The sequence below is a fragment of the Cavia porcellus genome, unplaced genomic scaffold (assembly GCF_034190915.1).
Source record: "Cavia porcellus strain 051 isolate PalLab524CR breed Dunkin Hartley unplaced genomic scaffold, mCavPor4.1 scaffold_22, whole genome shotgun sequence".
Lineage (NCBI taxonomy): Eukaryota > Metazoa > Chordata > Mammalia > Rodentia > Caviidae > Cavia > Cavia porcellus.
In genome coordinates this window covers 13,066,351-13,080,194 of record NW_026947505.1, presented here as the reverse complement: position 1 = coordinate 13,080,194, position 13,844 = coordinate 13,066,351, and positions in this window count along the sequence as shown.

Here is a 13,844-nt window from a genome sequence, read left to right as displayed (position 1 = left end):
TCTTCTGGTTCCAGATGAAATTTAGGAGTGATTTCTCTAGATCTATAAGGTATGTTGATGGTATTTCTATTGGGATTGCATTGAATCTGTATAAGAGTTTTGGGAGAATGGCCATCTTCACAATGTTTGTTCTTCCTATCCATGAGCAAGGGATGTCTTTCCATTTTCTGAGATCATCTTCAATTTCCTTTTTCAGTGTAATATAGTTTTCACTGTATAAGTCTTTCACTTCTTTCGTAAGAGTAATTCCTAAATATTTCATTTTTTTGCTTGCTAATGTGAATAGTCCAGAATAGATTATTAAAAGCTGTCAGAGAGAAAAGACAGATCACTTATAAAGGAAAACCTATCAGAATCACAGCAGACTTCTCATCACAAACAATAAAGTCAAGAAGAGCATGGAGTGAAGTATTCCAGATCCTAAAGCAAAATGATTTCCAACCTAGACTGATATATCCTGCAAAACTATCATTTAAAATAGATGGTGAAATACGATACTTCCATGACAAAGAACAGCTGAAGAACTTCATGAACACCAAACCAACCCTGCAAAAAATATTGAAAGACAGTTTAGATACACAAAGGAAAAAACCACTAAGCAAAGCAAATAATTAAACAGAACAGAAAGATAAAGATGCAACAGCAGAGAGATAAGAATCCTACAATTAAACAACATTTAACAGTAATAACCATTAATGTAAATGGTCTCAATGCACCAATCAAAAGAAACAGACTAGCAGAATGGATCAAGAAACAAAATCCAACCATATGCTGTTTACAGGAAACCCATCTAACCCAGAAGGATACTCACAGACTGAAAGTCAAAGGATGGAAAACAATTCTTCATGCAGCAGGAATCCAAAAAAAGGCAGGAGTAGCCATTCTGTTTGCAGACAACGTGAACTTTAAACCAACAATGACCATAAAGGACAAAGAAGGTCACTACATACTCGTAAGGGGAAAACTCCAAGAGGAAGAGATAACTATCTTAAATATATACGCACCAAACTCCAGAGCGCCCAGTTATATAAAACAATTATTAACAGAAATGAAAACTCAAATTATCAGTAACACAATTGTAACGGGAGACCTTAATACGCCATTGACACCAAGGGACAGATCGACCAGACAGAAAATGAGTAAAGAAATAACAGAACTGAATCATACCTGTGAACAAATGGGTTTGATAGACATATACAGAATGTTCCACCCAACAACATCAGAATACACATTCTTCTCAGCAGTACATGCACTGGATTTTCTGATAGGAACTTGGCTGTTCCCATCCTTGGAGAAGCTTGGGACCTCGTTGTCACGGAGGAAGGTGGTGGTACTTTTCAGGGAAGCTCTGATCTTTATTTTGAGTACTGTTACTTGGCTCTGGTGCAGAGCCCTCAGCTTACTGGTCCAGATTTTCTAGCTTCCACCACTGACCTTTGGGCACTCCCAGTGCAGATCCATGAAACAGACTCGCATGAGTCATTATCGAAGGCTATATGCCTCCAGCTGCACTTAAGGGAGTTACTGTCATGGGCTCTAGGTCTTTGGCTGGACTCATGCAGGGCATTGCCGTGAGATCCAGGCCCTCAGCTGGATTCTTTGGGTCTCTAGTATGTGGGTAGATTTCCTGCACTCTTTTATATTTGACTCTTTTGGTGACTACTGCAAATAGTCCCATAAAGTATGTGTCCTGTATTAAATTGTTTCCCTTGAAAATCCTGACTGCAATAGATAGCTTTATTCTATTTAATGTAGTGGGGAACAGTTGGAAAATGTGCAGTGTTGGGTCCCAGTCATAAGGTGAGTGAATGAATGGGAGCCAGGTGAATCCAAGTCCCCTCACTCCAGAGCCTCAAACTTCCTCCACAAGGGTTTACTGGGTATTTCCTAGATAGAAGGTCTTGTTTCTATTCCCCATCTGGTTAATAAAACAGATGAATTAAGGCAGCCATGGTCAGTCTCTTGGAGGCTAAGGCAGGAGGATGGGAAGTTTAAGCCAAATCTGGGCAATTTAACTGTATCTGGTTTCACAATAAAAGATGTAAATGGCCTGGAGCTGGAGGGCTGGAGCTATGTGTGTAGGTCCTCAGTTTGATCCTCAGTCACACACACACACACACACACACACACACACACACACACGAGACAGATTAGCATAAAATTTTGTAGGCAATCATTAAACTTAGTAACTTAGTGTTCTGATCAAGGGGCTGACCCTGCTTCGGAAGGAGGAAGGGGGTGTGGCACCCCCAGAGAAAGGAGCTGACACAGAAATACAAAAAATGCTAAGGAAGAAATGATAGGGAGCAAAATAAAGAGAGTATTGACTTTTATTTCTGAGTCTCCACAGGGAAAGAAATGAAATAAAATTCAGAGTTAAGGCAGAAAGGCCCAGGAGCAATGAGAGAGTTGGCACTCAGCTGTGAGAGGGAAGAACGATGAAAAACCGCAGGACGCCCTCCTCCTGCAGGCAGGTGTCACCAGGTGGGTCGCAGGAGACTGGAGCTCCTGAGCCGGGTTCCAGTGCACCTTGTCAAGGTAACAGGAGAGCTCCTGCCACAGACACTCGTTCAGGCTTTAAAGCCCAGCTCAAATTGCACACTTCTAAAGCAGGAAAGAAGCACATGAGTAAGGCTCGGACTGCATAGAGATGATAAGCATGGATTTTTTACAAACACAGCCTGCTTTGAAGCTTGATGCACAGCTCATTTGTCTGTGGACACTTATGGCTAACTGGTTTTGCTTTTTGATTTGGTGCTATCTTAATATTTAAATATCTCAATTATTTGTCAGTCTAATGCAGAATTTTTTAAAAGGTAGCCATTCCTTAGCATACGTGTGATTTTCAGTTTACGTATGATTTAAACATCTGGCCAATTAAGGAACAACAAGCTGTACAAGGTATGCTAGACAGGCTTTGCTCATTAAGCCCTGACTTGTGATACCAAGGACGGTTACTGAGCAGCAAGCATTTTAAATTCCTGATCGGAAACCAGAGTGTTTGTTAAGGGTCATTTTCTCAGACACGAACCTCTGGGCCCTCAGCGAGCTTCTTGCATCAGTGTGCAGCTGCTCACTTCTCCCATGTGCTGTTCTCTGTCAGGGCCCTTCACAGCCATGAAATATGTGACTCACCGTTACGCATTGCTTCAGGCTCACCCCATCCTCTGTCCCTCGTCTTCCTGGTCCTTGGTCTAAAATTCAGCTCCTCCCTTATTGTTCTCAGTAAACCCTTAACCCCCTGATTCAAGTGTTCTCGAACTGCAGCTTCAGAATTGTTCCTTGCTGTCGTCGCCCTCCGGCTCGTGACTACTGGCAGTTAGAGCGAGGCGCGTGTTGGTCGAGGACACCCTTCCTCACTGACTCACCTCACACCTCGGTGTTCCTCGGCACCCCCAAAAATATTCAGTGGGAAGAGCCAGCTGCCAACTCACTGTGACAAACATTGCAAAAATAAAATTGGAACAATTCAACATAAAAGAACATTACAGGCAGAAATGGTAGTATAAACAGAAGAAGAGAACTGGGAGGAAGGATGAGGGGAGAGAGTGTCAGGTTTTCTGTGACTTGGGCAGGGAGGAGGTAGAGGTGTGTGGTGCACAGAGACAGAGACATCGTGCTGTGAGTTGAGTTCCCATCTGCCTGGGTCCCCCAGCCTCCCCACCTGGAAAGAGGAGCCTGGGGCTATGGGGAGGGAGATGTGGAGGAAGTGGCTGCCGTTTAGCAGGGCTGGGAAGCTGCATTTCTCTAAACACGGCAGCTGTACGATGCTTGACGGTGCAAATGTCCAAGAAGCGACACAGTCTTCCTTGTCTCTCCATGACATGGAACAGGTGACCATGGGGGAGTGGTAGGGTCACTCCTGCCTCCACTTTTCTCTTAGGCCTGAAATCTAATTCTCCATCCATTCACTTCACTCACATTTTAAAAAATATTCATTAAGTATACATAGTGTGGGTGTAGAGAATAGAATAAAACAGATCAAAAGCCTACCGATTCACAATTAGGCCATCTTTTCCGTCCTACACATCACTCTGGACAAAACCATATTAATCTCCCCGAATTGTTGCAATAGCCTCCTGCCTCCACCCGTGTCGCCTAGAGTCTCTGCTCTCCATATTGGCCAGAGTGATCATTTTCAAATACAAACATGTCATGGCTTTCCTTGCTTACGATCCTCTGACATCTTCCTTCTCACAGCATCCCCGAAGTCTTTGCTAAAGCCCACAAGGCTCTGTCTGAGTGGGGCTGTGCCCCTGTTTCCTCTTCTACCTGAATTTATTCCAGTTGTTTGAGCCTCCTTGCTCTTTCCAAACACTTCAACATTCCACAGCACATAATCCCAGCTCTTGGTTTTCGTTGTGTGTTCAAATTTCAAGTTTTCTCCCAAATGTTGCTTCACTAATCAGGAGTTCCCAGATCTTGATAATAAAATAACATCTATATATTTCTGCTCTCTGCACTCACTTTATGGATGTGTATGTGTATGTGTACATGTACGTGTATGTGTATGTATGTTTTAGGCATTGACAGTCTTCCCTCTAAAGCCTATGCTTTGGAGAGATAGGGCTTGATTTCACTCAGTGTTTTAACTCACTCTCCTAGGGCACTGATGATGATTATTGTGTACTCAATAAATATTTATTGATTTGTTGTCAACTCTGGGATTCTGTGACTTGGTAATTCACAAGTGTGTTGACATACAGTCCCTTCTGATGAAGGGTCTGCATTTATTAGCCAGCTAACTCTAGAAAAATGTGTCACTTATAGCTCAAAAGCAAGGAGAACACACTTCTCTGTTATCTCATTAACTTTCTGTTCTGTCCAAACTAGGTGTAAACTTTCAAGTGCGATACTATTTGTTGTGACAAGTATGTAATATCTTCTAAAATTAAGTACACTACTTCTTTGTTATGACTAGTTTGTAATATCTGCTAAAATATGAAACTGAGGAGAACTTACTGTAAGTATGCAGATATAAAGCCCCTGAAGGCAGTATAAATTATTAGCTTCAGTAGTTTATGGCTATGTCAAATTAATCACCTCGTAATTAGACATGTGAATAAGCTATGAAATTGAGTAAACAATATAAGAGAAATACATATATGTTGCTATTGAGTAACTTTGGATTAAAAGAACAAATAAAAAATAATTGAAGGTAGTAAATGATAGAGGATCCATAACCTAAGTACAGCAGACTCTCATTTAACTATTGCTGCCTGATGTACCCAAATCCTAAACTCCAGCATGACAAAAATTGTGCCATTCCTTCTGAAGTATTTGATAGCCCTGAAATTTTACATCCACTCTTGTTATTTTGGTCGCACCTTGCCCACTACCTCATACAGCAAATTCTGTTGATATGGTCCAGTTCAAATATTGCCTTCTTCATCAGCTCTTCCCTAAAGCCCTTGATGGATTTACTTGCTTCTTCTATTGTACTTAAAGCAAATACAAAGTCCTTGCCAAAGACTATAGGGCTCTGTACGACCCACTGAATCTCCAGAACCAAACCCAAACTGTTAGTCAGTTTGCCATTGCTCTGACAAAATACTTGAGAAAAACAATTTAAAGGAGAAAAGATTCATTTTGGCTCATGGTTTCAGAGGGGTCAGTCCATGATTGCTTGTCTCTCCCTTTGGAGCCATGATCAATCAGAACATCGTGGTGGAAGAGCATAAAGGTGCAAAACTACTCACCTCATGGCAGCCAGTAAACAGAGAGAAAGGAGGAGAGTCCAGAGATACCATGTACCCTTCAAAGGCACTTCAACTATGACACACCTTCTAAAGATTCCTCTACCTACCACCAGTGCCACCAGCTGGAGACCAAGCTTCATGACAAAATGAGACTCTAGGGTTATCCCAAACTATAAGGCTTTATAGACCCAAACTTTAAGGCCCAGTATCTCCTTATGCTGAAAAATCTTCTCATAGCTTCATCTACACTGAAAAAAAATCATGATATGTTTAAATTAAGGTAATAATAGTAAAAATACACTCTATAAGAACATTTAAAACTCTCTGTATTGGAGAGGGCTCTTTAGAGGAACAGAATCAGTAGAAAATGTGTGCATAATGAAGGTTGGCTTACAGCATTACAGGCAGAAGAGTTCACAGTGGCCATCTGCAAACTGGAGAGCCAGGGGGTCAGTGACTGCTGAGACAGCACGATGAGAGCTGCAGGACACGAGGCCTCACGGGGGCAGCAGCGTGGAAAGTGGAGGCTCCCCAGGGCCAGTCTGCCCTGCAAGAGTGGAGAGACCGGGGACCTAGCGCCTGATGTGCAAAGGCGGCAGCAGCTGAGGACTGGCTCTCTCAGGAAGACTGGAGCTCTTCCAAATCGGGCTCTCTTTCTTCTTCTTTCCCTTTTAATTCCATCGAGGCTGGAGGTCTGTGCCATCCTACATGTCAAGCACCCACAGCGGCATGCAGCGCTGTGCTTTACTAATCTTCTAGGCATTTCTTAGTCCGTTCAAGCTGACCTATAATGATTAATGTGCACACTTTCAAAGATGCATACAATCTTGTAGAATTCCAACTTGTTGTTATAAAATCACACACGAGGCTTCTCTTTTCCAGTCTCTGATAGACACATAGTGGTGTAACATTTTTTAATGTTAGTTTTCTGAAGCATGTTGCTGACGAAAGGATCAATGGCTTAATGTGCTTTTATTTCTTTTTCTGTTATAATTTTCAAAACACACCTTTGAAATCAGTTTAGTAATGTTCCTAAGATGACCCACTAAATAGGAAGGAAACAACTCTTTTCCTCTGTGTTCTACCTTTGTGGAAATTATAGATGAAAGATATAAGGCACAGACAAGTAGGCATATTGTTATTCACTATGGAACCCCTCTATTTTAGTTTGGTTTATTTTCCTTTAAGAACTACATTCCTGATTTTTGTACCTTTATGCAAAATATATAGGTATTAAAAAGTTTGATTCCAAAACTCAGTGACTGTTTATTAATAATCAAATGGCTTAGAATGTTCTATTGACTCTGATCTTGATAGACTATTATCATTCACTTTCATAAATTTCTGACCTTAAGAGGTTCTTAAACAGGTACATGCTACCCACGGGAAAGACCATCCTTGGATTCTTTTGGATCTTAATGAAAGTGTTAATAGAGGAACCACAGGCTTACAGTTCCATTGTTCTCTATGAACCACAGTTGTAAGAACAAAACAGCCAGCCCTGGTAGTGTTGCCAGCCCTGTGCTTCTGGTCAAATTCAGTACTCATGTGCTCTTGCACCTAGGGTCGATGGAGCTGCCTTGGAAAAGGTAGAATGGTTTTACCAGAGCATGCAGCCACACCACAGAATGGCCCACATCCCATCCCAGCAGGCAAGTGTTCTAATCACATCTCTTTACACTTCTCTGCATGGAATCTGGGTGTCCATGGTAGCATCCAATTATAATTCCTGCTTTTTCTTTTTATAATTTCTTACTTGGGATGCAAAGGAACTAGCCTTGGCCTCATATTTATAGAAATATGAAATATCAACAAGCATGATTTCTCAACAAAAGACTTGCCAACATTTTTTTTTTCATCCTTCACTGCAGATGGTAGTTCAGCTCTGGGGAGGGAAGCATGGACTGTAGCTAGCTCCTTGCTCCTATGGGAAGATAACCATTATACACCTTACCATGGGTATTCGATATGGGCTTTCCCATCTCTAATATGGTACTTGCCAAATGATTCTAGTGACTAGAATAAACATTTTACCCATCTCACTTTTTACATGCAGAATATGTCATAAATTCTGACCCTATTAGGATACATAGCCTAGGCAAAAAATAATCCATTCATTTCTCTGCAGAACACATTCCCTTGGAAGCTAGCTCTTCCCAGGAACTCCACAGACTGTCCAGAGCATCTACCTACACTGCGATAAACTTTTAACCTTTTGATTTCATCTTCATCTCCTACAGTGGATATAATTATGTTTGGAGCTAAATTACAAACTTCAGTGAGGTGTAGGGATTAGGTAAAGTAAAATAACGCTTCTCTCATGAGCATACTTCTGGGCAAAGCTAGGTCATTCTTAGATGTTCAAAGTAAGCAGAATATAATGTATTGGGTTGGAACAAATGCCACTACTGGGCAAGTTGTCCTTTCTATTTAGCAGAATCCATGAGAAAGGCATCTGGGGCTGTGCTGAAGATGGTTACTTTCTCCCCAACCTCACCCCTGCTTCTTGAAACAGTTTGTACCTCTAATTAGGCTGTTCATATGAGGCAACTGAGACAACTCCTTTTGGATGAAGCTGTCGAATTCTGTCAAACATTTATTGGTCTCTGATCATCTTGACACTTTAAGAACATTTGCTCATCCTCGCTGGTAGATCATTGATTAAAAAGTAAATAGTCGTGTTTGGGGAAGTGTAAGTGCCTGCCTCTACAAAATGAAGCATGTCAGGTAAGAGAATCTTGCAATGTTCTTTGAAGTGGAGGACAAAGGCGATTTTCTGTAATTGGATCAAATTTAGACTTTAATACAATGTACAAAAAATAACAAATTCTTGAAGGAAATTCTGGAACAGCTGCCACAAGAATCAGAAAATATTTTTGGTTGAAAAGTTTCAAAGACCAGACTGCAGTGAATTTATAGAATTTAAGGGTGAGTTTATTTATCTTATTTTTAAAATCCTAAATTAAATGCTCTCAAAGTCAGTGTTGATCACTGAGATAGACCAGTTGCTTTTTTCTGAAGTTTTCTTAACTGTTAATATTAACTAATTTTATAAAAATGACTTAGTAAAAAACATATTGCATTAAGCCAAAAATTATCTGAACATGTAACCTGTAAATTAGTTCTTTTGGAAAACTTCAGGAATAGAGACTTGCGTCACCTGATGCAAGGCTCTAACATCTACGATTTGCCAAAATAATCTTATCTATTTTAATGATTTGGGTCAGGTCTGATTAATGATACAGGGTGCTCTTTATTTAGGGCTTACTAGCTGGACATGAAATGATAGAGCATTTGCCTACTAGGCACGAAATCCTGAGTTTACTCCACAGCACTAAAAAATAAGATTACCCATAGGAACATAAGGAAGACAGTACAGTGTTTTCAGTTATCTTGGTGTGCTGAAAAGCTGAGGGTTTTGTTTCATGGCTATGTGCTAGGAAGAACCAAAGCTGTTCCTACCTCTTAGAAGGTGTGAAGCAAATTCCCAGGACAAATTTTTTACATGACGCTGACATCATCAAGCCATTCCAATCAGAATGACACTACACAATTAATTTGTCTATTTATAAGAATAAATTGTGGTTTGACCAATGCTTTTTTTTTTTTGAATTTTAAGAATCATTTCCAAGTGCTCATTCTTCAATTTTTAACTATCCAAAGCCAACTCTTTGAGAATCTCCCCAATATTTTTGTTGTATACACTGATTCTTTTTGACAGACAAAGTGAGAGAACCTCGGACCGAAGAAGGATTTTCTTCTAACGGCTTTAGCAGTCATTTGATCTCCTTTCCTTACTGATTCTCCTCTTTAAAATCTCAGCTGCAAACCTTCTCCTCCCTCTCTCATAGCACTGCTCAGAATATTACTCATTATTTATCTCCAAAGTCATATTATTTTTAGCACTTCAGTCATGACTTGAAGGAGACAGCTTGCACATATGCTATACTTCAAATAGAGAAAACCTTAAGTCTCAGAGGCTACCTGGACTCTGACACTGCGTAAAAAGGCGAGAGAGATTGCAGACAACTGAATTCTCACCTTTGGTTATGGTACATGGCCCCAGGGGCTTCTGTTTCCTCTATTTCAATAGACTCTGGAGGTCTCTTCTCATGTGAGATTTCTGGCATAAGCCTCTCATCTCACTCTTGCTAAGTGGGGTTCACATCTCCTGGAGAGATGTGTCTCTGGATTGGAACAGCCTTCCTTACAGAGGGTTTTCTAGCTCAGCTCCCTGATAATGTGGGGGTGGCAAGAGCAGAAGATTTGCCTTCGAAATAGCAGCTGTCAGGAGTGTTGCAGAGCTAATGGAATCTTCCCCCTTGTAACTGCATTTTCTTTTTAAAATAGAAACATTTCCTCTGGCAACTGATTATAACCTACTTCAGGGATTCCCCTCAAATGTCCTATTTTAGAGCAGAGGCAATGTGAGGGTGGGTGATGAGGCCAACTTGACAAGGGGACCCCTGGTTACTTATCTGGGAAGTTTAAATGTGAGATGATCTGTGTTTAGATCTCAGGCACACCCAAGCGGCCATGGCAGTGTTTGTCAGGAGAAAGCAAGTTCATGTCCGAAGAATTCTCAGAGTGATTCCTGGAGCTATTTTATGGCTGGACACCAGCATGGCACTGTACAACATCTGACTCTGTACACTCATGTGTGTATACTTCTTTTATCTAAAACAGAATTTTCTGAGCTGAAAATGTTATTTTTTAATGATAAAGCCCTTGACTAAGTACAAAACACAACCATGTTTCTTGAGTGCTTTTTCCTGTTTATGTGTTAATGACAGGCCTCTCAGAGTCTTCCTGAGAGCAATACCCTTCATTTTCCAGATGTTTAATTATGCTTCATATTTCTGCAGCAATCAATATAATGGTTTTATAGTGATCATGTGCAAATTTTATTATAGAAGAAGACTCTATTCATATTCCTTGGATCACAAAGACTAAAATACCATGTCAGATTTGAATACAAATTGTAGAATCAATATACTATCATAGGAACCAGCGAGGGTTATAACTAAGACAATAAACTGTCGACTCACTCAAGTTTCATAAATCTTATGTTTTTTTTCTGATTGCTGTAAATGACAAAACAGCAGTTTCTAGCTGCAAATTTGCAGACATAACTGTACATGTCATGTATGTAATAGATTTTAGAAGATTTGCTGACAAATATTCCACATTTTCACAACCTCATTAAAGTGTATCTAGGATCTGGATGGCTGTCTTACCATTTTTAGCACTATTTTCCTCTAATTCATGGGCTGAGACATTGGTTTCTTCTCCACTTTTATTACTTTATAGATTTTTTGGCGTAGAAACAAAGAGAAGACAGATTCATTCATCTTGCTTATTACTGCAGGAGAAATGAAAAATATATTTCATTAAAAGGATGATATTGATAACTTCCTGCAACATGTTAAATGTTGAGGTTAAAAATATCTAGACAATTCATTTTGGGATATGGGAACTGGCAAATAACAAGAGTAGACAACTGCTGAAGTTTCTTTCCCAATATAAGACAAAGATTAGAGTATTATGTGTCAAGATGAAAGTCTCTCACATTTTGGGCACACTTAGGAATGTGTAAACAGGGATCCCTTTTAAAATACCTAGGAAATCTACTCTGTAAAGTCTCCATTTCCCTAACATGTTAGGATAATATCCATTTTTGTGTGATATAATTATCATTTTGATCATTAATTTTATCTCTATTAGTAATGTCTACATCTATTAAAGCTGTCTAGCATTACACCTTCATGTCAACATGTAATTTTTCATTTGATATGGATAAATTATTAACAGACTAAAATTTATCAGGTATCTTTTGTACTTATTAAATAGAGAATGATGTGAGGAACTGGGAATGCTAAGTTTAAGAAGACAGGACTGATGCAGAGCTCTCGTATCACTGTTCACATAGTTGGAAAACTCATGGTGGATGTGAAAGGAGACTTTGCCACAGCTTTTAGATACTAATAATATTAATTTTTGTGCAGCAGAACCTTCCATATCCCAGTCATTGCCATAAATACTCCAGATGCCAAGACAAGTAGAACATGGCTCTTACTGAGCAAAATGTCTATTGAAGCTGTAGTCACTTGGAACTTCATGGAATACAATTTAGATTAACACAAAGAGAGCAAGTAGCCAACTAGCCAACCTTTCTGGTAAGCTGCACGGGCTGTGCAGCTTCTAGGGAGGGAAAAGTTAGCTCCTTGCAAGAATCAACCATGTTGGGGCAGAGAGGACCCAACAAGAAGCCAATGAGCCAGCTTTTCTGGTAAGCCCTGTAAGCCACTTGGATTACAGGAAGAAAAAAGTTAGAGACAACCTTCCATGACTGTACTGACACACAGGCTGAGACTCAACCCACCAATCCTCACTCTTACTCCCTAGGTAAGCAGCTCATTGGTTCAGTGGACAGGATGAATTGATAGCAACTAAGGTAGATCAAGCAACTAAATCCTCGTGTTGTTTGGCTGATGTTGCAGGACTGGGCCCAGGGATCTGGGCATCTCTTGGGAGGATGACAGTATGCAATATAGCAAACATGGGGGATTTCCTTGTATCTGGTCCTTTAAATCCAATATTGTTCTCACTGTTTTGATTTGTTTTAACTAATTTATTTGCTTTATTCAATGTTCTGTTTTGATTGGTTTTATTCTGCTTTTTTTTTGGTTTGATTTTGTTATACCTGATGGAATGAACAACTACTGTGAACATAACAAGATATAGTATGGTAGCTATTGTTGTTTTCCTAGTATCCTGCTCTGAAATTTTGTACCAATTATGCTGCTTTATTTTGATTGGTTTTGTTCTGTTTTGCTTTGTTGGACTTTACTATCTTTAAAATAAAATTTAAAAAAAGATTAACATAAACACATACTACCTAACAGATCTTCCCAAAACATAACTATCTATGAAGGATATGGGAGATTTTTTTTTATTTAAGAGCTAAAAGGACTTGTACTTCTCTGACAAAAGTCAAGTGAATACCAAAGTTAGTACCATAGTCAATTTAATAAATAAAAATATAGGATACTCAATTAAAATATCATTTATGATAAACAACTGTTAAGTTTTAGCTTATGGGTGCCCTAAATATGCCATAGAATGTAGACTCTTGTTTTCTCATTGTTTACCTGAAATATGAAGCAGTACTAACATTTTCCAGGACATGGGAGATTCATTCACAGATTCCAGTTAAAATTATTTACTGAACGGTATTTTTGAGGTACCTACTATGTGCCAGAGGCATGGGCAACACGGAGGGCTCTGTTTAAGGATGAGCAGGACAATCATGGCCTTTCCTGGAAGGTCATCCTGGAAGTTCTGTGATAAAGAATGTGGCATATAGTTGGAAAACTTGGTGGGATATGGAAAGCATTCCACAGGGATCAAGAAAGCTTAAGATATAACTGTAAGTCTTTTTGTTTTAAACAGTTTTAGTCAAGCATAATTGACATGTGAATAAATGCACTTATTCAATGTGTGTAATTTGATGAGTTTGGACAAATGCAAGAATCTCTCTTGCGTTTAGATATACCCAGCACCACCCAAAGTTACATTGTATCTCTCACCTTCTATTGCCTATCTCTTGTTTGTACCTCTATGTGCTATATTGTACATCAGATATCTAACATATGCATTTATCAAAAGTTAAAATTTGCACACATTAAATAACTAGCTTCTAAGACTTGAAGGATTTGGAGTGGTTAGAGAAAGAAGCAGGATGAGCATTACCAGTAGAGAAAAATAGCAATTTGAATATAGTTTACATGGTTATTGGGAAAGTTGTAAAAGATAAGTCTAAAATAAAACTGGATTATGATGTGGGTTTTAGAAACATAATTTAGATGTTCTCCTAAGGGAAATTCGGAGAGGCTCAGAAGCTCAGGTATGGAAAAGGTGATGTAGTAAAACAAAACTTTTTTTTTTTTGATACTTGGAATTGAACCCAGGACCTTGTGCTTGCCAGGCAGGCACTGTCGGAGCTATATACCTGGCTCAGATGTGGTCAAATTGAGTAAAAAGTCAAATAGTGAGCGAACAACAGATTCTAAAATATTTAGGAAGTCACCAGAATCAGTGATTGTCTGAAGGAAGAGACATAGAATCAAAAGATGTCTCATGGGC